Below are 23,865 nucleotides of genomic sequence, written 5' to 3' on the forward strand. Positions count from 1 at the left end.
AAAACTTCCCTTGCTTTACATGAGCCAACTTTACCTTCAATAGAAATGTTGCTGAACACAATGAGAAGTTTCATGCTTCTTTAGAGAGCATCCCGAAAGGCTTGTGTAATTCCTGCTTTGTTTTGGTTGATGCCTTGCTGAGGAATCATTGAGACTCATCATGGTTTTGTGGTCCAATCAGAACCTATTCAATACTCACCTTCGTTGACTATATTAGTCGAACACAAACCCTGTCAAAACTCTCAAGCCAGTAGGGCTCGGGCACAATGTTAGTTCCTCAATATGGTGATCAAAGTCTGTCTTCAACATTACAATTGTCTTCACGCATCCTTTTTCTAAATGAATCTATATTACATGCGCTTGAAGAACTAGCTTTGAAGTCTCTATTCTCAGGCAATGTTCAGGTCTAAGTTCATGTAGGCAATTCTATGTTGAAATTATACTTGCATACCAGAATCTTATATTGGCGGAAGACCGTTACTCAAATGTCTGCCAAAAAGAGAACCCATTTTGACACACCACCTATGCAGAGGAAGAAGCTTCACAAGTGTTTGGGCTCCTTTTCTCTATCATGGCTGGGGAAGTAGCCAAGAGTAAATATCTCTACAGGCATGAAGTCCAATAAAAATAATGTATAAGACATATTTGACAACCAAAAATTGCATCTAAAATGAAAAATATGTTCCCGGCCTTTCAGAAAATGTGGAGTCTAGCAGAATGTGAGGCCGTCATTATCATCGAAATTCCAACCAGATATGAATCTTTCAGTCTTATGGTATTATGGGACAATAACATCACTGATATATGAACTATATATCAAGCTTTTAATCCTAAAATATAAGTGATGGATGCTTCATTACAAAGCCTAGAAGTCTCCTTTCAAATGTAACAATTGGATGATGCACAGAAGTTGATGCTAATAGAAGTCCGTATGGAGTGACCAACCCATAACATGGTGGTGGGCTCTTGTACGAGAAGCCTTCTTTCAAATATAACAACTGAATGATGCATAGAAGTTGATGCTAAAAGAAGTCAGTATGGAGCGACCAACCCTTAACATGGCGGTGGGCTCTTGTACGAGACTTAGTCAACTCAAATTCACCTCCTACACAAACTTTGATATGCTTCAAGCAAGAAATGCAAGATAGGTTATACCTGAAGGGGAAAGCAGAGGAAATCATGAAGCAGTGGATTCATGTAAGGCAAGTACCTAGTCAAAGGCATCAAACAATATTTTTGATGGCTTCAAGTCCATGGTGACGAATTGGAAGTTCCTCGACTCACTTCTCAAAGGACTCTCAACCAAAATATCCAAAGAAAAATGGACCTGCTTAGTATAAATGCTTTGGAGAATGCTTTACAAGTAGCTTTCGAGTTTGAGGCCAAAGCTTCAGAAGAAAATGTACTAAGCCTCCACCAACTAAAGTAAGGTTCTCGAAGCCTTATCTTTTAGAACCGTCTCTATTAGTAACTCAGAGCAGCCTTTAAATCAGGGAAATGATTACACAATAGATAAAATTGGCCAGCGCTTATCAAAAATTCCATCCAGCCAGATAGTCGATGCTCAATCCTACTTTATATTTTCTAAGTGCAACCAATAACTCCACGAGGATAACATGATCCCTATTTAGCAAATACACCCCCTGCCTGCTCAAATGGTTGGTACCTATAATCATAGCCCTGTATGGATAAAAATGATGACTACGAGTTACATTGGCTCTATACATTGATGGCAGTTTCTTTAACTTTGCCAACAATAATTGTACTCTAGTATAGACTAAATGGACACTGGAATTTCCGTTATCCAGAAGATCGAATCTTACCCAAGGAATTCACAAAAGTTGTTGCCAACCCACAATTGGTTGAAAATAATCTCCATCATCATAACCAACTTTATGCCCATAATATGCACAAATGGTAACACATGATACATCTCCCAAACCAACGGAGTCCAACTAAAGTCTAATCCGAGATCCTCCATTCTCAACACTTTATACATAAAAAAACTTGTTTGTAATCGACCTCTCTTTGCACTTTTTGGGGCAATTGCTAGTTATATTAAGTTACTTGAAAAATCGGTCTCCTACAATGTATTTTAGGTATTAGAGGAGGGAAATGGTTATTTCCATTAATTGAGGAATCATTTAGGCAATTTCAGTCTTGTAGAAAAGATTTGTGTTGGTTCAACCTGGGCTCGAAACTTTTTTGTTGTCATCTAATTAATGAATGCATTAGGTTGACCATAACAAAATATCCATTTTCAGAATACACATTATCATCCACCCTTGCTTTCAACAATGCCCATTCACATGTCGCTATTCTTCCCCACTCTATGCCTTACCACTCTATGCCTTACGACGTTTCCTTTGCAACATAAGGTGCAAATGCTAGTTGCAATATTGTGGTGTTACAATCTTCTCTTTACCTTCATTTAGAAGGATCATCATCATTAGGTTCTAGTATAAATTAATTTCTCTTATAATTTATTAAACAATGTATGAATAAATTATATAGTTCGTCAAAAATTGCCTCACTAAGAGTAAATATGTCATAATGTAAGAATTGCACTTGGGTGGGGAGAGTAAACTTTTCATCACAACCACTTGAAGTACACCCAAGCGACAAATTACTATGTATGTCCAAAACTACTTATACACCCAAATAAAAAATCATTATGTAAGTTCAACATATACTTTCCACTGAGATGTATAACTCATTTTTGTGATATTGTGTGCTAAAATCTTCTCTTTACCTTCATTTGGAAGGATCATTAGGTTATAGTCACTAACCATTTCTCCTATAAATTAATTCCTCTCTTCACATCTCAACCCTCCCCTCTGTTGAAAATTGGCAACAAGAAATTGCTAAAAATAGCACTGCTAAAAATAACAGTTTGGGCATCAGTGCTGGATTGGGCAACAGGGAATGAAAAATGGAAGTGCTAAAAATAGAAGTTCTATTTTTAGCAGTGTAGTGTGGATTCCTATTTTAGTCAATCCCTGGACTAAATATAGGAAGGAAAAACGAATTTGATATTAACAACAATTTGTAAATTAATTAATTAATTCAGTTTGAGTTAATTAGTTAAGGAATTATGAACTTGAAGTCTTTGTGAGAACATGCAATAATTTCTCCATTGATTGGGGAATGTGTCCTTGATTTTCTCCACTGATTGAGGAATTAAGGATGAATTCTATATTGAGAGGATCAGTTGACTTAGTCAAGTTCAGTTAGATTAATTTAACAAGTTGTTAAATTAATGAGATACAGTTAGTTAATGCTTGCATGCATGTGACTACTGCTTTTTCAGATAACTAAGTATTCTCTCATGGATAACTGATGCATGTCAGTTCAGACAGAGACCCAGTTGAGATCAGATGAAGGACAGTGTACTATCAGATGCTAGGATATTTCTAGTGAATATTCCTTGCATGCAGGAGGAACTAGTGTCCTCAAGGATTGCATAGTTGGACCTGAGGTTGACAGCAGGTATGATCTGGGGCCAATTCACATATGTTTTGTAATTGGACCCCAATCAAAATTACACAAGGAAATAGGGGATTGGAGGACTTGTGGCCTATATATTGAGGCCTAGGGAGTCTATGATTTACATCATCAGAGTATAAAGAGAACAAGATAGCTTTTGAGCTTATTCTTTTTGTATGTTGTTAAGGATTTCCACTTGATTGATAATACAGAGATGGGGTTTTAGGCTGGTGCTTTCCCCAGTGATAAATTCTTCTGTGTTATGTGTGATTGATTCCTTCTTATCAGTTATATGTGTTCATGCTTGATTAAGCTTTCGCAAAATTTATGGTAGATGTAGATCTAGTATTATGCTTTAGTATATTGCATATATCAGTTTGATCTTCAGGTGAAATTTCTACATGATATCAGTGAGCTAGCTAATTTGTATAGAAAATTATACATGGTATCAGAGCACAGGTGATCAAGGAAGAACAATATACAAGAAGGAAGAAGTTTGTGGTTTCTAGATATAGATATCGAGTTCTTATCACATTTCAGATTTCATCAATGGCGTTCTATGGTTTGAGGCTTGAGTATGCACTGGATGGCAGCTCAAACTATATAGCCTGGAAGGATCGCATGGAGGTAGTATTAGAGGATAACAGGGTGAAGTACTTCATTGATCAAGAAGTCCCCAAGCCCTCAGGATCTAATGCCCAAGACTTGGCGGATGGAGGAAGTGTGTGGCTAGAGCTAGGAGAATCATTCTGGAGGGAGTTCGAGATCACATAGTCTCAAGCCTCCATGGGGAAGGAGACTTTGTTTTCAATTTGGAGAACATTGAAAGATCTTTATCAGAACAACAGTGATCAGAGGAAGCTGGCACTGAAGGACAAACTTCGAAAGATCAAGTGTGAAAAGGGCAACACGATCTCTATGTATCTGACCAAGCTCACCACAGGCAGGGATGAGCTTGCAAGTGTAGGGGTCATGACAGCTGATGATGACATGGTGAGTCTTGCACTCCTTGGACTTCCTAAGAGCTAGCATAACTACCAGGACTCGGTTAATGGAAGAGATAAACTACCAGATTGGGAATGACTATGGTCGGATTTGATGCAGGAGGAGATCAGACAGAGCACCAGAGATGGTTCTTCATCCATGGAGGATGAAGAGAACTGTGCCTTAGCGAGTAAGGCGAAGAAGGGGAAGGAGAAGGTTTCTCTTTCCGAGTCCAGTTCCTCCCATGGTGGGAAGAAGTTTGAAAAATCGAAAGTGCGATGCTTTCGTTGTCATGAGGTGGGCCATTTTGTTACAAATTGTCCATTGAGGAAATCCATGAAGGGATCCGGGGAAGGATTTGAAGGTGAGGCACTTACTTCACAGTTCGAGTTGGATTTCACACTCTTTGCATGCATGGTTTCATCCATGGTGGGAAGTGGTTGGTTTCTTGACAGTGGAGCTTCTTTCCACATGACCGACGACAAGAGTTTGTTCAGTACTTTGGAGGAGAAAGATCTCCATATACTCATAGCGATGGGTAATGATGAAAAGTATAGTGTCTCAGGTGTAGGCACGGTTATTTTTCAGAGGGAGCATGGAGCTCGCCTTACCTTGACCGATGTCAAGTATGTACCAGGACTGATGAGAAACTTGGTGTCGATCGCGATGCTGGAAGATAGAGCCTATGATGTAGTCTTTAGTAAGGGAAAGGTTTTCCATAGACACATCATCACTAGACAGGTGAAGCAGATGGGTTCACGAGTCAAGAATCTGTATGCTCTTGAGGTTCAAGATGCATGCAAAGCCTTGAGCAGCAAGGCAACTGATGGAGACTTGGTGGTTGAGAGGGAGAGTATATTACCTCTCAACATGCAGCACCAGAAGAAGTCTTAGACAATTGTGGAGGAGCCACGATTGGTGCAACAACTTCAGGAGGTTGTGAAGCAGCCACAACAGGGGAAGCTGAGTGGAGATCGAGTAGAGACATCTACTCATGCAGAGACATCCAATAGGTGGTAGGGGGAAAATTCGAGCCAGGTGGGCTGAGGGATCACATGCAGCCATACCTCCATGTAGGAGGGTGGGCGATATAGAGTGATCGTCCCAAGGAGGAGGGGCAGGATCCTTGAGGTACCCAACCTCTTTGATTCGACTTTGCTACGGGAGCCCCGATGAGGAGTAGAAAAACTAATTGATTGGGTAGAGACAGATGCAGATGGATCGGCAGAGAGAGCTACAGTGCAGGGAATCCCAGGACAACGCAGAGCATGCAGGTTGCAGCAATGCAAGAGGCACAAGTTTGTTGCACAGTGCAAGGTAGCACAAAGAAGGGTGCAACGGTGCGAGATGCATTGAGATGTTGCAGTAGCGTAGAGGTCAGAGAGGGAGCATTTGTCAGCAGCAAGTAGAGCTTCAGCATTAGAGTATGTTTCTAGCCCAACGGAGATGTCAGTTGGGAGCTTCTTCTTTTTTTTTTTGTTCCGAGAGTTGCTGGAGAAACCACACTTGGTAGATGTGTTGCATGCAGAACATTCCAAATGTACAGGATCAGGTTCGAGAGGAAGCCTTTCTTGTTGAGAGGGAGTGTTGAAAATTAGCAACAAGAAATTGCTAAAAATAGCAGTTTGGGCATCAGTGCTGGATTGGGCAACAGGGAATGAAAAATGGAAGTGCTAAAAATAGAAGTTCTATTTTTAGTAGTGCAGCGTGGATTCTTATTTTAGTCAGTCCCTGGACTAAATATAGGAAGTAAAAACGAATTTGATATTAACAACAGTTTGTAAATTAATTAATTAATTCAGTTTGAGTTAATAAATTAAGGAATTATGAACTTGAAGTCTTTGTTAGAACATGCAATAATTTCTCCACTGATTGGGGAATGTGTCCTTGATTTGCTCCACTGATTGAGGAATTAAGGATGAGTTCTATATTGAGAGGATCAATTGACTTAATCAAGTTCAGTTAGATTAGTTTAACAAGTTGTTAAATTAATGAGATACAATTAGTTAATGCTTGCATGCATGTGACTACTGCTTTTTTAGATAACTGAGTATTCTCTCATGGATAACTGATGCATGTCAGTTCAGACAGAGACCCAGTTGAGATCAGATGAGGGACAGTGTACTATCAGATGCTAGGATATTTCTAGTGAATATTCCTTGCATGCAGGAGGAACTAGTGTCCTCAAGGATTGCATAGTTGGACCTGAGGTTGACAGCAGGTATGATCTGGGGCCAATTCACATATGTTTTGTAATTGGACCCCAATCAAAATTGCACAAGGAAATAGGGGATTGGAGGACTTGTGGCCTATATATTGAGGCCTAGGGAGTCTATGATCTACATCATCAGAGTACAGAGAGAGCAGGATAGCTTTTGAGCTGATTCTTTTTGTATGTTGTTGAGGATTTCCACTTGATTGATAATACAGAGATGGGGTTTTAGGCTGGTGCTTTCCCCAGTGATAATTTCTTCCGTGTTAGGTGTGATTGATTCCTTCTTATCAGTTAGTGTTCATGCTTGATGTTGCTCATGGTTGATTAAGCTTCCACAAAGTTTATGGTAGATGTAGATCTAGTATTATGCTTTAGTACATTGCATATACCAGTTTGATCTGCAGGTGAAATTTATACATGATATCAGTGAGCTAGCTGATTTGTAGAGAAAATTATACACCCTCCATTATCTTGGTTCCTCTTGTACTATGTAACACCCCCCCATTTATATGGAATAATAGTTAATATTTGACATATAAATGGGGACCCTTTTTAAATTTTTAGGCTTTGAAAATAAATCCTAACTCTACAAATTTCCTTAAAACCTTAGAATACAACTCGTACTTAGAAATTTTATCGCAAATTGCATTTCGCAGTTTTCCATGTGACAATTATAAACATCTTGAAGAAAACCCCGAAATGCAATATGCGATAAAGCCCCCGTTGCGATTTTCCGATCACAACACTTTAAGAACGCGCGATTGCACTTCACAAGTTGCAAATTAATACAGCATGTCATTATGTCACCCCTTAAAAATTTGCGAAATGCGATATTGCAATTTTCGCAATCACATTCACATTATCTCCGAGAAACGTTATATGGCAACGTTTGAAAACTGCGATGTGGCAAATAAGCAGGAAGCGTGGGAAGTTACTGAGTTTTAATGAAATATTAAGTGGTTTGACAGAGTAATTAAGGTTTAGCAGCTAGAGGAGAGAAATTGATGTTTTCAAGTTATGGCTAATTAAAACAGAAATCGCATTCAAAATCTTCCCACGATTCAAAGTGATTTCAAATAGCTCTCAGCTTTAATTGCCCTCTATCGTATGCACTGATATATCCCTTTCGTTTCACGCAAGCTTCCAAAGATATGTCATTGCGGAAGGTAATGCAAAAGCAAAAGCAATAGAGCATTTCACAGTCTGAGGTTTCAGAAATGTCACCCATATTTGCTGATATAGTTTGCAGTGTCGATGGAGGAGCAACGGCATGGGAAGTCATCTACAACATGCTTGAAGATGAGCAACCCAAAATTATTGTCACCAAGGTGACATCGGACTCAATAAAACCCTCCGGAGTTCAATTCAAAGATGATGCTTGCTCCTTTCTTCACAGAATAGGAGTAAGAGCTAAAATACTCCCATACACTAATATGATTAGATGGGTGGTGGAAAATCTCAATATAGAAAACAGACAATTTAGGAACTCAAAGAGGGAGCTAATGGGGTCATTCAAAGCTGAAGATTTGAAACATATGTATCATCTTCCTGACCCTTAGGACATATATTAAAAATCATTTCTGGCCAACTTCACAAAGCAGAATGAAGAACCATTCAAGATGATTCAGGACTGGAGAGTCCTAGAGAACAAGTTCAAATATGATAAGTCGGGTATGTACCCCATTGCTTCTTTAGCAAATCCCCATAACTATGCAGCTTCTATGTTATGTAGATTATATGGATTACCTAATAATACCAAGTTCTCCATAGAATGGGCTCCTTTAATTGATGCTTGTGTCAATTCCCATGTAATGAATTGGGCCACTATCCTATCCGATAACCTAGCTACTTCTGTTTCCGAATATCGCCAAAAGAGATCCACCTCCACAGAGTACCTTCCTCCATTTTATTTCAGTGTCTACATCATGGATGCCATATGTTTCTGTACTAAGTTTCCAATCATGGGATGGAAATGGACTCTGCAAGACCCTTACCCCTTTCATCTCAGTCACAAATAGATGTGGGTCCCATTTTATTCCCCATTTTTACAAAATTTGCCATGTTGTTATTTTACCATTACACCAATTGAGTTTCGATAAGAAAGCCCCCAAATTTTCTAAAGAAGCCACTACAGACCTTCTCGTAGTAAGCAAGTATTTTGCTAAACAATGGTTTACGTATATCAGAGTTTATGGCAGTACAATGAACCCGCATGTACTCCCTTTGTATGTCTCCGACAAACTATTAGCCAGAGAAATACCTCACCAAACTGTTGGGAAGGGCTTGACCAAGACCTTGAAAGATAACAAAAAATCATTATGGCCACCCTTTCCCATCCTGTGTGGTTCTTTTTTGTTGGCAAGCTTCAACCATGCAAACAAGTAATTACTAATCTTAGAGAGCCTCAGGCTCCATACTCTGCCTAAGAGGCAATTCGACCTGAAAAAAGTAGCACAAAATTTTACTACAACACTAAAGATCAAACCCTATGTCCATGAAGCTCATCAATTTGAAGATCTTTTACAAACAGTTGAATCATTCGAACAAGCGTTTGATTGGGCGAAGGCAAATTTGAATCCTAATTATTTTGAAAAGTTTCAAGTATTTAGAAATCAAATGCTCGAGACAATCCCATTGCATTTGTTAAGAGTTGATAACAAGCCTACGCCCAGTGTAACTATCAACAACGAAAGGCCAAATTCTAGTATAGGATCACAGGTGAACACAGCCCAGGATACAAAAAAGACACCAGAGACAAAGACTACAATGGAATCCAACAGAAGGTCAGCCGAAAAACAGGTCATAAGTGACCTAACTAAAGATATCGGCCCTGAAAGCAAAACTAGTGATTTGGAGCAGGAATGGGACCAATTTAATAAAAATCTCCAAGATACTCCCAAGACAACAGATGTCCAGGAAACCACAGAATGTCATACTCCACAGCAGACTCAAAAAACATTAGAGTCGGAGCCAATGGATGAGCAAGGGACAAGTTTGCATAATGCAAAATCATCCCTATGTTTCCGACATCTGAAATTATTCTAAAAGTTATATAGATACCTCCTTTAGATGTGTTCTACAACCCACTGCATAAGGGTGTAGTAAGAAGACAGTTGAAAAGAAGGAGAATAGAAACACCCGAAATCCCACCTGGGAATGAACCGATGGACATAGTCTGGAGGGATATTCCTTCGAACCCCACTGAAAATTTAACCAGGCTATTACAATTTACAGGGGCATATGCTATTGCAACCATGGATAAAGCCACATAGGTATCTATTTTTTTAAGGGAAAGGGAAGAGAGGATAACGTAGCTCGAGCAACAACTGGAGATAGAAAAATCAAATGTGAACAAACAGACTACTGAAAAAATAGTCCATTTGCAGAAGAGTATGGAAGTATTAAGGATAAGCCATGAATCATACATATCTGCAAAAAACATGCAAATCCAAAAGTTTCAAGAAGCCATGGTGAAATATAAAGATGTCCCTACTGTTGATGAATTCAACAAAGAGGCATTAGAGCTTAATTCCATTATATCAAAACAACAAGATCTATTCTACCAGAGAATGTCGCCTGTCACTCCTTATCTGATTACAAGTGATCAGTAAACAGATAAGGCGATTGATCAGAGAACTGAATTTAATGATTTAATACTAAGATCTCTAAATATATTGTGTTAGAGTCGGTCTAGTTATCCCTCCGTCAGAGATCAAAGCTCTTTTTTGCATTTCATGTTTAGGTGTCCCATAAGTTTCGATTAGTTGCATTTCGTTAGGCATGCCATAACTCTGACGGAATGGTTTGTGTTACTCATTCCCCTCGTGCTTGGCACTGATGGTTCAGGTCTATTCATAAAAATAAGTCTTCAAAGGTCATGTACAGTCCTGTTTCAAATTTTTGGGTCATAACAATGGTTCTTGGTCATTAGGTCTTGGGTTTGAGTCAGTCTTGTTTTGAAAAGTCTAAGAAGACCAGCAGGCCAGAGGGATGCCCTCGATAGGTGGTTACTTCAATAATTTTCATCATTATACAGATAAATTAGGACTCCTCTTCAAAACTCTGTTTTGAAGATGAGTCGTCATCTCATTTTTGTAAAAATTTTCAAAAATTTCAGTTCTTGAAACGTCCAAGCGCAACCTTGGTCTCCTTTGCCAGATCATATCACACCTATCCCTGCAAAAAATTACAAATAAAATCATCATTTCAATCAAATTTAAGGAGGAAACCAAAAAGGTCAGAAGTCTATTAATCCTGAAAAAGTGTCAACGACAAAACATTACAAAATGGGTCATGCACCAAGCAAAAATCAAAAGGGAGTCTTTATAAAGATATTTCATGACATTTTCAATTCATTTTGCATGCCAAGAGTGAAGAGCATCATTCCAAAGCGAAATCGTGAGTTTGTGAGGAAGTTGGAGCAGTTTCAGGGGCGCGCGACGCATTGGACTAGGCACGCGGCGCATCAGGGGCGCGCGGCGCATCAGGCAAACAAGTGCAGTTTAAAAATACACGCGCGCGGTGCAACAGAGGTGCGCGACGTGTTGGGTAAGGCGCGCGGCGCACTGGGGTTTAAGCCCAAAATTTGATTAGAAGCACATGAACTCGCCTCCTCTCCGCACAAAATTGCAGGTAGGCTCACATCCACCACTTGTGCTTGGTTTTTGAAAGATAAATGTAATAGGTTCATGATGTGTTTGCCTTAGAAATCCAAGTGGAAAGCCCTCCTTGTCAATGAAATTGCTGTAGGGTTTTAATGCAAAAAATTGCTGTAAGGGTTTCAAAAACAGAGTGTAACCAAGGTTGTCATTATTTCTCCCTTTCCCTTTGTTTCCCATTCCCAAATTCACCCTTATTCTCCCCATTAATTTCCTCCCTCATCCTACACTATAATCCCTCAAAATCCTAGTCCCTCACCTCTATTACAAAACACATTATCCTAATCATTTCCCTTCCCTTTTCTAAGTCCCTTGTTTTTATTTCCAAATTCCTAATTCCCTAATGCTTCCCCTGTCCTAATATTCCCTTGTGCATTTGTGTCCCCTTGGTCACAGCATTTTTAGAGCAAAAGAACAGTTTACAGGCAATTGTGCACACAGTTTATACATCAGCCTATATATTCCAGCTATCTTGTTTTCAAAGACATGTCAGAGACCGAGTCAGTTTATAAGCAGGATTATGATAGTGATTCTACACCGGAGGTAAATGTGCCAAGGAGGTATCACAAAGGTGGCAAAAGTGGTCAGCATGTTAAGGAGGAGCCTACTTCTTTGGCTCAATTGCAAGCTTGTCCACTTGCAACGGATTGTTTTTGGTATCAATCATGTTTTGAATACTGTGAGATGATCTCACAAATCCAGCATCATCGGGAATTAGTCCGTTTATTTGTTCTACACTTACAGGATGGTCATGTAAATCTTTCCGGAGTGAATTTCACCTTGTCACCCGAGACTATTGCTCAGGCCACTGGGATACCGAATGTAGGGGAGGAATGGAGTAAACACCAACAGTTAGACAGATTCTACTATGAGCCATATATCAAGCCCGGGTATATGAGACACTTGAGTGCAGTTTTTCCTTTCAGATTCCTGAGGGATGAGTATGCACCATTGATGAAACTCATCATTCGATATTTCAGTTGCCAGGGCAGATTCTCACGTCTCTATGCGTACCATGTCCGTTTGTTGATGCATTTCACAAGGGTACGTATGATGAACATTCCGTTTTTCATGTGTCGCAACATAAAGAGGATGGTGCCTTTAGTACAAAGGAAGATCCCAGCACATCAGCATAAGAGCATCTATCATTATGCATTGATCAAAATCATAGTGATGCATCAGTTGGCACAGCAGGGCATTACTTGGGAAGATTTCATCTCTCGTGATTACTTTGCAGCATTACAGCCACCTCCCGAGATAGTTCATGATGAGGGAGCACCTTCACACTAGCCAGGCATTCCCGAGACTGAGCATACAAGTGCTCCTCCATATGTGACATACCAGCGAGGCCACATGGCCTTATTTGCATCTACACGACGAGTACTATCTCCACCCGGGGTGGAAGGGGTCTCGTTGACTTCATCAGCACAACGAGTGTTATCTCCACCTCGTGTGGAAGGGGCCTCGCTTTCAACAGCAGCATCGCAGGTACAGGATAAGGGAAAGAAGCCCAAGCATGAGGAGAGGCCTTCAGGTGAGCCATCAGGTTTTGTTACTATTCATGATGATGAGACAACTTCAGAATCAGAGGAGACCCAATATATCAGGATTATCAAAGAGCAAGGAACAAACATTCGAGCTTTGCAAATTCAGCTGGAGATGGCAAAGTCAAATATCAGGTATCTAGAGCAGCGGAATAAACAGCTTGAGGACCAGCACGTGATCATAGAGCTACAGAACATCCGTGAGAATCGCCAAGCTGCCCAACATAGAGAAATTGAGTTCACCTCTCTAGAGCAACAGGTAAATGAGGATCGAGAGGCTAATCTCGAGAGGGTCAACATCTACTTGGAGGAGCGGCTGAAAAAGGCCAATAGAGACAATGCATTATTAAAACACATGGCTATGCATTACAAGGCCCGGAACCTAGTTTGCAAGGCGCGAATTAGGAGTCTTAAGGCAAAATTGAAGAAAGCGGTCAAGAAGCAAAAAAGACAAAAGGAGCTTGATCGTCTTCGGATTTTGGCCGAAGCCTCTTTGGCTGAGCATGGTACTTGATTGGGGACCCCCAGCCCAAATTTCAACAAGTTTGGGAAAAATTTTGTCAATTTTGAAATTTTTGGTTAAAAAAACAGGTTTTTTGGCTCAACGCGTAGCGCGCCGCGCGCGACCCAGAATATTGGGAGGTCCAAATCAAAAATGGTTTACATTTTTGGATTTGTCATGATGAAATATACATGCTCAGCTATTGCCAAGGCATTTCATCAAGGTTTGGGTCCCCAAAAGGTCAAAAAACATGCAAAAAATGACCTCACTGCCCTTTTTGAACACACAGGAAGCAGTCTTGGGAGAATGCACTTTTGGAGGGGAAAATGGACACCAAATTGGAAAATTCCACTTGGGTTGGAAAGTAGACATCCAGGGCTTTCCAACAAGCCAACCTGAGCTCAATTTGGATGCCAGGAAATGCCCCAAAAGCAAGTGGAAAGGTGCGCGGTGCATAGGGCTCAGGCGCGCGGCGCACAGGGTTTTTTTGGCACAATTTTCATCTTCAGCTCAGGAAACGAAGCCAGTTTGACCAGTTTTGACTTGTGATGGATTTTTTCACTCCTCTTGATGTAATTAATGAAACATGATGTAATTTTGGCACTTTATTACTTGTTCTAGAAGATTCATTCACTAAAAAGTGAAAATTAAATGAATGAATCAGTTTCCTACCTTATAGAGGCAAGTTGTTTTGACTGCCTAGATTGTAGTGCTTTGTTTAGAATTGGTTGAAACAACTCCTAGGATGATGAGCTCGACCCCTGGAGGCAAGGGAATGAGTTAGCTTGCCTATATTATGTATTTTCTTAGTCATTTTCAGGGTTGGACTCTTGGGAAAAGGTTTTGAGACTCTATTGTACATTTTACTTCAGCATTTTGGCAGAGGAAAGACCAGGGTTTTGCAACACTGTTTGGAATTCATGTGGCTTTATGTCTTGATGGTGTGCTTCTTTCAGTACTTGTAAGTTTGTTATGTGTATCATTTTCCTTCTCTCATCTTCTGCAATTGAACAAATGAAGTGTTAAGGTAGAATTCATAATCTGTAATGCTCTGCCTTTAAGGTTTGTTTGATATCCTATGTTTTCATCTGTTTAAGGAGAACTCTTGAGGTTTTCTTGCTCTCCTTAGCTCCTCACCTGTCTGATCTACTCACCTCATTAGCTTTAAGGCATCAAGCAATTGCCTACCTTGCTCCAATCAGACCTCTGCAGAAACTGTGTCTCATCCCCGCACCCAAAATTGCCTTTCCCTTTGATTCAACAAAAACCCCAAAAAATCACCTTTAAACCCCTGCACTTAATATCTAGCCTAAGATTAGTTACAATTTCAGTCATCTCGAGCCTCATTGATTATATTTTTCCGAGATTGACCCGGAGAGAGCCCTCTCCCATCCTCGTAGGGCTAGCTACGAGGCTGAGCGTGGTTTGATGTTGCCTTGAGTTTTGCCTTCCTCAGCCTGGGGCAAATTCGAGCGTTAACATAGTGGCGACCATACTGGGGACGATTAGAATGGTTTGCCCGTTGATGTCATTTCTCTCATAAGCTACAGACGGAGCCTGAAGATTAGCCAGGTAGCCTTCGAAACGCTTTTGCTTTGCATTAGCGCAAGTAGATCAAAGCTACTTCAGTCAATCTCCGGTTTAGCTTTTGACCATGACATTTGAAGCACCCCAGTACATTTGCAAACTCTGAGCTTTTGGATGATAAGTTGAGAGTTTTCACAAGCTGACTAGCTGTTTTGTTCCTTGATATTTTGAAAATAACAAGCTGACTTCAGATCCTACTCTCATATTTAAATCTCATTCATGTCCGGCTATCTTTAAGTATTTTGAAGAAATTGATTTTGACGAGAGGTTTGAACTATCGCTGTTTAAAACTAAATCTGAAAGTGCACTTGATTCTCTAGTTCTCAATCCTGATTTTGTTGCTGCCCTTGAAATTGAGAGAAACAATAAAGTGATTGAAAATTTTATCCTACGACAACTTCAGACAGATATTCAAGCTGCAAATCTGGTTGATTTTCTAGAAGCTGCATCTGCCAACATTGGATCTACTATCACGGCTTCTGCCTCGCACGAGCAGACCGAACCCCCTTTCATCTCCATTTCTCCCATAATTACATATCCAGAATCTACAGTCAATTCCCCTTCTTCATCCCACGTGGTTTCTCCTCCACATACACCCCTACATACCGCACATACTTCAGCTACACCCACTCCTCCAACTACCCCTAGACCAAATCCTCCAAAAGCAATGGCAGCTCGGTTTGCACCCCTCGCTTTGCCTCAAGTTTTGAATGACATGCCTGCAGATTATCAAAGTAAAATTCCTTTGTTTGATGGCACACCTCAGAATATCACAGCTCAACAGCATGTGGATAAGATGGCAGATTTCTTTGATCTTCATGAAATCGATGAAGAAAATGTGACTATGAGGTTATTCGTGCAAACTTTTGGTGGAGAGGTAAGGAAATGGTTTAGAAATCTGCCAGCCAGAAGTATTCCTACATTAGATGATCTCAAAAGACAATTTCTAGAATGCTGGGAAGTGAAGAAAGATCCGCTGCAAATCAATGCCGAATATACTAAGCTTAAAAGGAATGCTGGAGAGTCCGTTCAAGACTATTGTATCATATTCAATGCAGTATACAACGCAATTCCAGATGATTTAAAACCAACCAGAAAATCAGCGCTGCTCAAGTTCCCCGATGGTTTTGATCCAGACATGGCATATCAACTAAGAGAGAGAGATCCGGCAACCTTAGAAGAGATGCAGAAAATTGCAGTCAGTGTCGAAGCAAATTTGAATGATAAGAGAGCTAGAATGAAAGCTGAAAGGAAGGTTACTATAAAGGAAGAAGCTTCTACATCAGACCAAGTTCTTCGCAAGGTAGAAAAAATGATTGAAAGGTTAGCTATCGACAAGCCCGAAACGCGGATTCGGAATCCTAATTTTCGTGGTCAGCAACAGCCACAATTTAGGATCAAACAGCGTGAGCAACGAACACAAGCTACACCATCACAACAGCAACAAGTGAAGACACCTATCCAGCAGAATTTTGTTGGTCCTGAGTCAGATGATGATGATCAGGTAGTTGGAGAAGAAAATCATTTTTTTACTCCTGACGATATGCCCACATTTATTACTGAAGATGATGAAAAGATAGCAAGATAAACAGTTCAAAATGATGCAGATTTTATCTTAGCAAACGAGATCGCTTTGGAGGAAGAGTCAGATGAGTATCAGAGAGGTTATATGCATGCATTGTCCGCTCAGCAGCGCCAATTATCACTAAGAGGCAGAAATGTTCCCATAAATCCCATCCAAAAGAGAAAAGAAGTTCCAGCATCTAAAGAGGAAACATTAGCTGCATCAAAGAAAGGTAAAGAGAGTGCTGACCCTATGACCAGCAAGTCTATTCCAGCAAATGAGATCCCAGCAGATGAAAAGGTAAATCATATCAGCATACCAAAGGATAAACCTGAAAAGAAAGATGTTCCAGCCAAAGAAGTGGACAAGACTTCTTTTAATTTGGAGAACGAAATTTCTAAATTGAAGGTGTCTATTCCATTAACTGAGCTCATGAAGAACAACAGCTATAGAGGACAAGTCTCCAGAATTCTGAATTTTGACCCAATGTCTGATATGGTCAGTGTTGAGGATGATCAGCCGGAATTGATATTTGGACCAGCATTAAGTGGTGAGTCGGAAGTACCTCCTTTTTATATAAGTTTAAGGCTGCATGAGTTTGTATTGCATAATGCTATGTTTGACACTGGCGATCCCACAATCTTATGCCAAAGGCCATCATGGAAAAGTTGGGTTTGGATATCACCAGGAAATATCATGATCTCTACTCCTTTGATTCCAGAAGGGTGAGATGTATTGGGTTAATTAAAGATTTGGTTGTAAGTTTGCATCAGATCCCTGCAAAGAATGTCTTGATGGACGTTGTTGTGGCCGACATTCCTCTTCGCTTTGGTATGCTCCTTTCTCGATCTTGGGGGGAAAAATTGCAAGGAACAATTCAGCTTGATTTCTCTTATGCAACGATTCCCGTGTTTTGTCAAATGAGAAAGTTTTACCGGGAACAGAAAATGAAATATATGATCACCAGCAAGGAGAAACCAATCAATCATCCTATCAGTTATGTACATACAGATCTTGAATCTTTCGTTTTGTATTCAGATAGTTTAAATGATATTGATAGTCAGTTAGTTGTAATAAATGATATCCTAGAAATAACAGAGAATTTCAGAGAAGTCCTAAGGAAAGAACGTCAGGAACAGCAGAGCATCACCGAGCAATTAGCTGAAAGTAATGGACATCAAACAGAAAAATCACAGCAGACAACCTTTCAACACTTGGCAGAAGAGGAAGACGGTTTATGGACCATGGATTTTGATGGAGCAATAGGTAATGATGGTGCTGGGATTGGTATTTGGGTACGTAGTCCTTTTTCTGTCTCAGACAAAGTACCTAGTAATGTCCGGGTATGTTCTTATAAACTTGCTTTTGATTGTTCAAATAATGAAGCCGAATATGAAGCTTTAATTGTTGGCCTCAAAATTTTAAGGAAGCTAAATGCTAAGAGGATTGCCATGTACGGTGACTCTGAGTTAGTGATCAAGCAAGTTAAAGGCGAATATCAAACAAAACACCCTCGGATGCGGGCATACCGGAATGCTGTTTTAGATATATTGAAAGTATTTTCAGATTATACATTGACGTGTGTGCCTCGTGTTCAAAATAGCATTGCAGATGCACTTGCTAAGGCGACCAACAATCTGAAAATTCCTATGAACTCAAGTAATAAATTTGAAATCCATGTGAAGCATCGTTCCGCTGTCCCGGATAATCAAAGACATTGGCAAGTTTTCCAAAATGATGAGGAGATCAATGATTTTCTGCAAAATAAAGGTGAGTTCAAAAATGTTTTAATGGATGCAGAACATGATGATGGTAGCAATGAGTTGCAAATAAATCAGATGGAAGTATTACAGCTCAAAGATAATGTAATTCCTAAAGGTTTGATACCTTTAGAGGAGCTTTTTGATCATGATGATGTAGCCCGCAAACCAACATTGTAGCCAACAGAAAAAGGAGTTGACGAGGTAAATATTGGAACGGCTCAGGATCCTAAGATGGTAAAGTTATCCAAATCATTGACACCAAAGGTAAAGGAAGAATATATCAGATTGTTGTCTTCATTTGCAAATGTTTTTGCATGGGATTATTCCGATCTGAAAACATATGATACTAATATCATTCAGCATACTATTCCAATCAAACCAAATCAGAAACCATTCCGACAAAAGTTGAGGAGGATCAATCCTAAGTTGCTACCATCGATTGAAAAAGAGGTGAACAGGTTATATAAGTCAGGAATCATTGTGCCTATCAGCTTTTCTGATTGGATATCAAATTTGGTGCCTGTAAGAAAGAAAACAGGTGAGATCTGTTTATGTATTGACTTCAGAAATTTGAATAAGGTGTCCTTAAAAGATAACTATCCATTGCCAAAGATGGATCATATATTGCAACGAGTAGTTGGAGCATCAAGGATGTCATTACTCAATGGGTATTCCGGATATAATCAAATATTGGTCCATGAAGATGATCAAGACAAAACAGCTTTCACCACTCTGTGGGGAACCTTCCATTATGCCAAAATGCCTTTTGGTTTAAAGAATGCAGGTGCTACGTTTCAGCGCGCAATGGACATGGCCTTCGCTAATGAAAAAGATGTATTTTTGGTTGTTTACCTTGATGATTTAACTGTATTTTCAAAGACTGATGAGGAACATTTATATCATCTGAAAGTTGTTTTTCAAAAGTGCAGAAAATATGGCATTTCGCTGAATCCAAAAAAGAGCCTTTTCGCCATGAGTGAAGGCAAGCTCTTGGGCCACATCATATCAAAAGACGGCATCCGTGTGGACCCTGCACGTGTTGAAGCCATTCAACAGCTTGAAAAGCCTCGGAACAAGAAAGAAATACAATCATTCAATGGTAAACTTAATTTTCTGCGTCGCTTCATTCCAAATCTAGCTGAGCATCTTAGAGAAATCACGAATATGCTGAAAAAGGACAGTCAGATAAAGTGGACCGAGGAGGCGGTAAAATCATTCAATTTGGTAAAATTAGCTCTTTCTTCAGCCCCTACTTTGATTAGCCCGGACTACACACAGGACTTCATTTTGTTTTCATTTGCTTCTGAGCACACTTTGGCAGCCGTATTAATGCAAAAGAGAGAAGGAGTTGAAAGACCCATTGCCTTTTTCAGTCGGATTATAAGAGACGGAGCATTGAAATACAATATCATTGAGAAACAAGCACTTGCGCTTGTAAAAGCTTTGAAAGAATTCCGTGTATATATACTGCATTCCCACATAATAGCATATGTTCCTAGTGCAGCAATTAAAGACGTTTTGATACAGGTAGACCCAGAGGGAAGACGAGGTAAGTGGATTGCCTCATTGTTAGAATATGACGTGGAGATTAAACCAAACAAGTTTATCAAAGGACAAGGACTTGCAAAACTAATGGCTGAAACAAATCTGCAAGTTCTAGACATAAATTTGATTGCTGCCATGACCGATGAAGATGAAGAGAGTATGCCAGTTCAGGTATCTAATATGTTTCTTTCTTCTCCTTGGTATGCTGATATTGTATATGTACTTCAGAATTTGTCTTCACCTCCCGGAGTGCCTAGAAATAAGAGTAGAACGTTGAAATTGAAAGCTGCCAAATTCTGCATTATATTGGAAATATCCTGTTGGAATGTTATTGAACTGTTTGGTAGAGGAGGAAGCTCAAAGAGTTGTGGAGGACTTTCATAAAGGAGATTGCGGGGGCCATTTGTTTTGGAAAACCACAGCAAATAAGATTCTAAGGGCGGGATATTATTGGCCTTCGTTGTTTTCAGATGTGTTTAAGGCTGTTAAGAATTGTCATGAATGCCAAATTTTTGAAGGAAAGAGGAAACTACAGCCCTTGCCTCTCAAACCTATTGAAGTTAGTGCGCCCTTTCAGCAGTGGGGGTTGGATTTCATCGGGGAAATTCATCCGGCCTCATCAGGACAGCATAGATGGATATTGACTGCCACAGACTATTTTACAAAATGGATTGAAGCTATTGCTACTCGACAGGCTACGGATACGGTAATCGTTTCTTTTCTTGAAACCAATATTTTGTCACGTTTTGGATGTCCTAGTAAGCTAATCACAGATAATGCAGCAGCATTCAAATCAAAGAGAATGGTGGAATTTTGCTATAAATACAATATCAGCCTAGGACACTCCACTGCATATCATCCTCAAGGCAATGGATTGGCCGAATCATCTAATAAATCTTTGGTTAATATCATAAAGAAGTTGCTGGAAATTAATAAAAAGAACTGGCACAAGAAATTGGTGAATGCTTTATGGGCTCATAGGGTAAGTCAGAAAAAGTCTATTGGCATGTCTCCTTTCGAGTTGGTATACGGCACAGACACGGTTTTTCCTACTTCGCTTGCTGTCCCAGTAGTCAAATTGCTTCAGGAAGCTGGTAGTGAAGAAGATCCCATGCAAAGGAGGATTAATCAAATGATTCATTTGCAGCAGACACGGGTGGAGGTATTGCAAAATACTTTCAAATTGCAGGAGCGCATCAAAAAGATTTATGATAGAAAGGCAAAAACAGACACTTTTCAGCTAGATGAGGTAGTTCTGAGATGGGATGCCCGGAATGAAGACAAAGGAAAACACGGCAAATTTGAAAACTTATGGAAGGTGTTAACGCTCGAATTTGCCCCAGGCTGAGGAAGGCAAAACTCAAGGCAACATCAAACCACGCTCAGCCTCGTAGCTAGCCCTACGAGGACAGGAGAGGGCTCTCTTCGGGTCAATCTCGGAAAAATATAATCAATGAGGCTCGAGATGACTGAAATTGTAACTAATCTTAGGCTAGGTATTAAGTGCAGAGGTTTAAAGGTGAGTTTTCGGGGTTTTTGTTGAATCAAAGGGAAAGGCAATTTTGGGTGCGGGGATGAGACATAGTTTCTGCAGAGGTCTGATTGGAGCAAGGTAGGCAATTGCTTGATGCCTTAAAAGCTAATGAGGTGAGTAGATCAGACAGGTGAGGAGCTAAGGAGAGCAAGAAAACCTCAAGAGTTCTCCTTAAACATATGAAAACATAGGATATCAAACAAACTTAAAGGCAGAGCATTACAGATTATGAATTCTACCTTAACACTTCATTTGTTCAATTGCAGAAGATGAGAGAGGGAAAATGATACACATAAAAAACTTACAAGTACTGAAAGAAGCACACCATCAAGACATAAAGCCACAAGAATTCCAAACAGTGCTGCAAAACCCTAGTCTTTCCTTTGCCAAAATGCTGAAGTAAAATGTACAATAAAGTCTCAAAGCCTCTTCCCAAAGAGTCCAACCCTGAAAATGACTAAGAAAATATATAATATAGGCAAACTAAGTCATTCCCTTGCCTCTAGGGGTCGAGCTCATCATCCTAGGAGCTGTTTCAACCAATTCTAAACAAAGCACTACAATCTAGGCAGTCAAAACAACTTGCCTCTATAAGGTAGGAAACTGATTCATTCATTCAATTTTCACTTTTAGTGAATGAATCTTCTAGAACAAGTAATAAAGTGCCAAAATTACATCATGTTTCATTAATTACATCAAGAGGAGTGAAAAATAACATCACAAGTCAAAACTGGTCAAACTGGCTTCGTTTCCTGAGCTGAAGATGAAAATTGTGCCAAAAAAACCCTGATGTGCCGCGCGCCTTCCCACCTGCTTTTGGGGCACTTCCTGACATCCAAATTGAGATTAGGTTGGCTTGTTGGAAAGCCCTAGATGTTTACTTTCCAAACCAAGTGGAATTTTCCAATTTGGTGTCCATTTGCCCCTCCAAAAGTTCATTCTCCCAAGACTGCTTCCTGTGTGTCCAAAAAGGGGCAGTGAGGTCATTTTTTGCTTGTTTTTTGACCTTTTGGGGACCCAAACCTTGATGAAATGCCTTGGCAATAGCTGAGCAGGTATATTTCATCATGAAAAATCCAAAAATGTAAACCATTTGTGATTTGGACCTCCCAATCTTATGGGTCGCACGTGGCGCGCTACGCGTTGAGCCAAAAAACCTGTTTTTTAAACAAAAATTTCAAAATTGACAAAATTTTCCCCAAAATTGTTGAAATTTTTGCTGGGGGTCCCCAATCAAGTACCATGCTCAGCCAAAGAGGCTTCAGCCAAAATCCGAAGACGATCAAGCTCCTTTTGTCTTTTTTGCTTTTTGACCGCTTTCTTCAATTTTGCCTTTAGACTCCTAATTCACGCCTTGCAAACTAGGTTCCGGGCCTTGTAATGCATAGCCATGTGTTTCAATAATGCATTGTCTCTATTGGCCTTTTTCAGCCGCTCCTCCAAGTAGATGTTGACCCTCTCGAGAGTAGCTTCTCGATCCTCATTTACCTGTTGCTCTAGAGAGGTGAACTCAATTTCTCTATGTTGGGCAGCTTGGCGATTCTCACGAATGTTCTGTAGCTCTATGATCATGTGCTGGTCCTCAAGCTGCTTATTCCGCTGCTCTAGATACCTGATATTTGACTTTGCCATCTCCAGCTGAATTTGCAAAGCTCGAATATCCGTTCCTTGCTCTTTGATAATCCTGATATATTGGGTCTCCTCTAATTCTGAAGCTGTCTCATCATCATGAATAGTGACAAAACCTGATGGCTCACCTAAAGGCCTCTCCTCATGCTTGGGCTTCTTGCCCTTATCCTGTACCTGCGGTGCTGCTGTCGAAAGCGAGGTCCCTTCCACACGAGGTGGAGATAACACTCGCTGTGCTGATGAAGTCAACGAGACCCCTTCCACCCCGGGTGGAGATAGTACTCGTCGTGTAGATGCAAATAAGGCCATGTGGCCTCGTTGGTATGTCACATATGGAGGAGCACTTATATGCTCAGTCTCGGGAATGCCTGGCTGGTGTGAAGGTGCTCCCTCATCATGAACTATATCAGGAGGTGGCTGTAATGCTGCAAAGTAATCACAGGAGATGAAATCTTCCCAAGTAATGCCCTGCTGTGCCAACCGATGCATCACTATGATTTTAATCAATGCATAATGATAGATGCTCTTATGCTGATGTGCTGGGCTCTTCCTTTGTACTAAAGGCACCATCCTCTCTATGTTGCGACACATGAAAAACGGAATGTTCATCATACGTACCCTTGTGAAATGCATCAACAAACGAACATGGTACGCATATAGACGTGAGAATATGCCCTCGCAACTGTAATATTGGATGATGAGTTTCATCAATGGTGCATACTCATCCCTCAGGAATCTGAAAGGAAAATCTGCACTCAAATGTCTTATATACCCGGGCTTGATATATGGCTCATAGTAGAATCTATCTAACTGCTGGCGTTTACTCCATTCCTCCCCTACATTTGGTATCCCAG

Source organism: Pinus tabuliformis, chromosome 1_2 (assembly GCF_031772625.1).
Source record: "Pinus tabuliformis cultivar Carrire ecotype Pingquan chromosome 1_2, CPIR1, whole genome shotgun sequence".
Classification (NCBI taxonomy): domain Eukaryota; kingdom Viridiplantae; phylum Streptophyta; class Pinopsida; order Pinales; family Pinaceae; genus Pinus; species Pinus tabuliformis.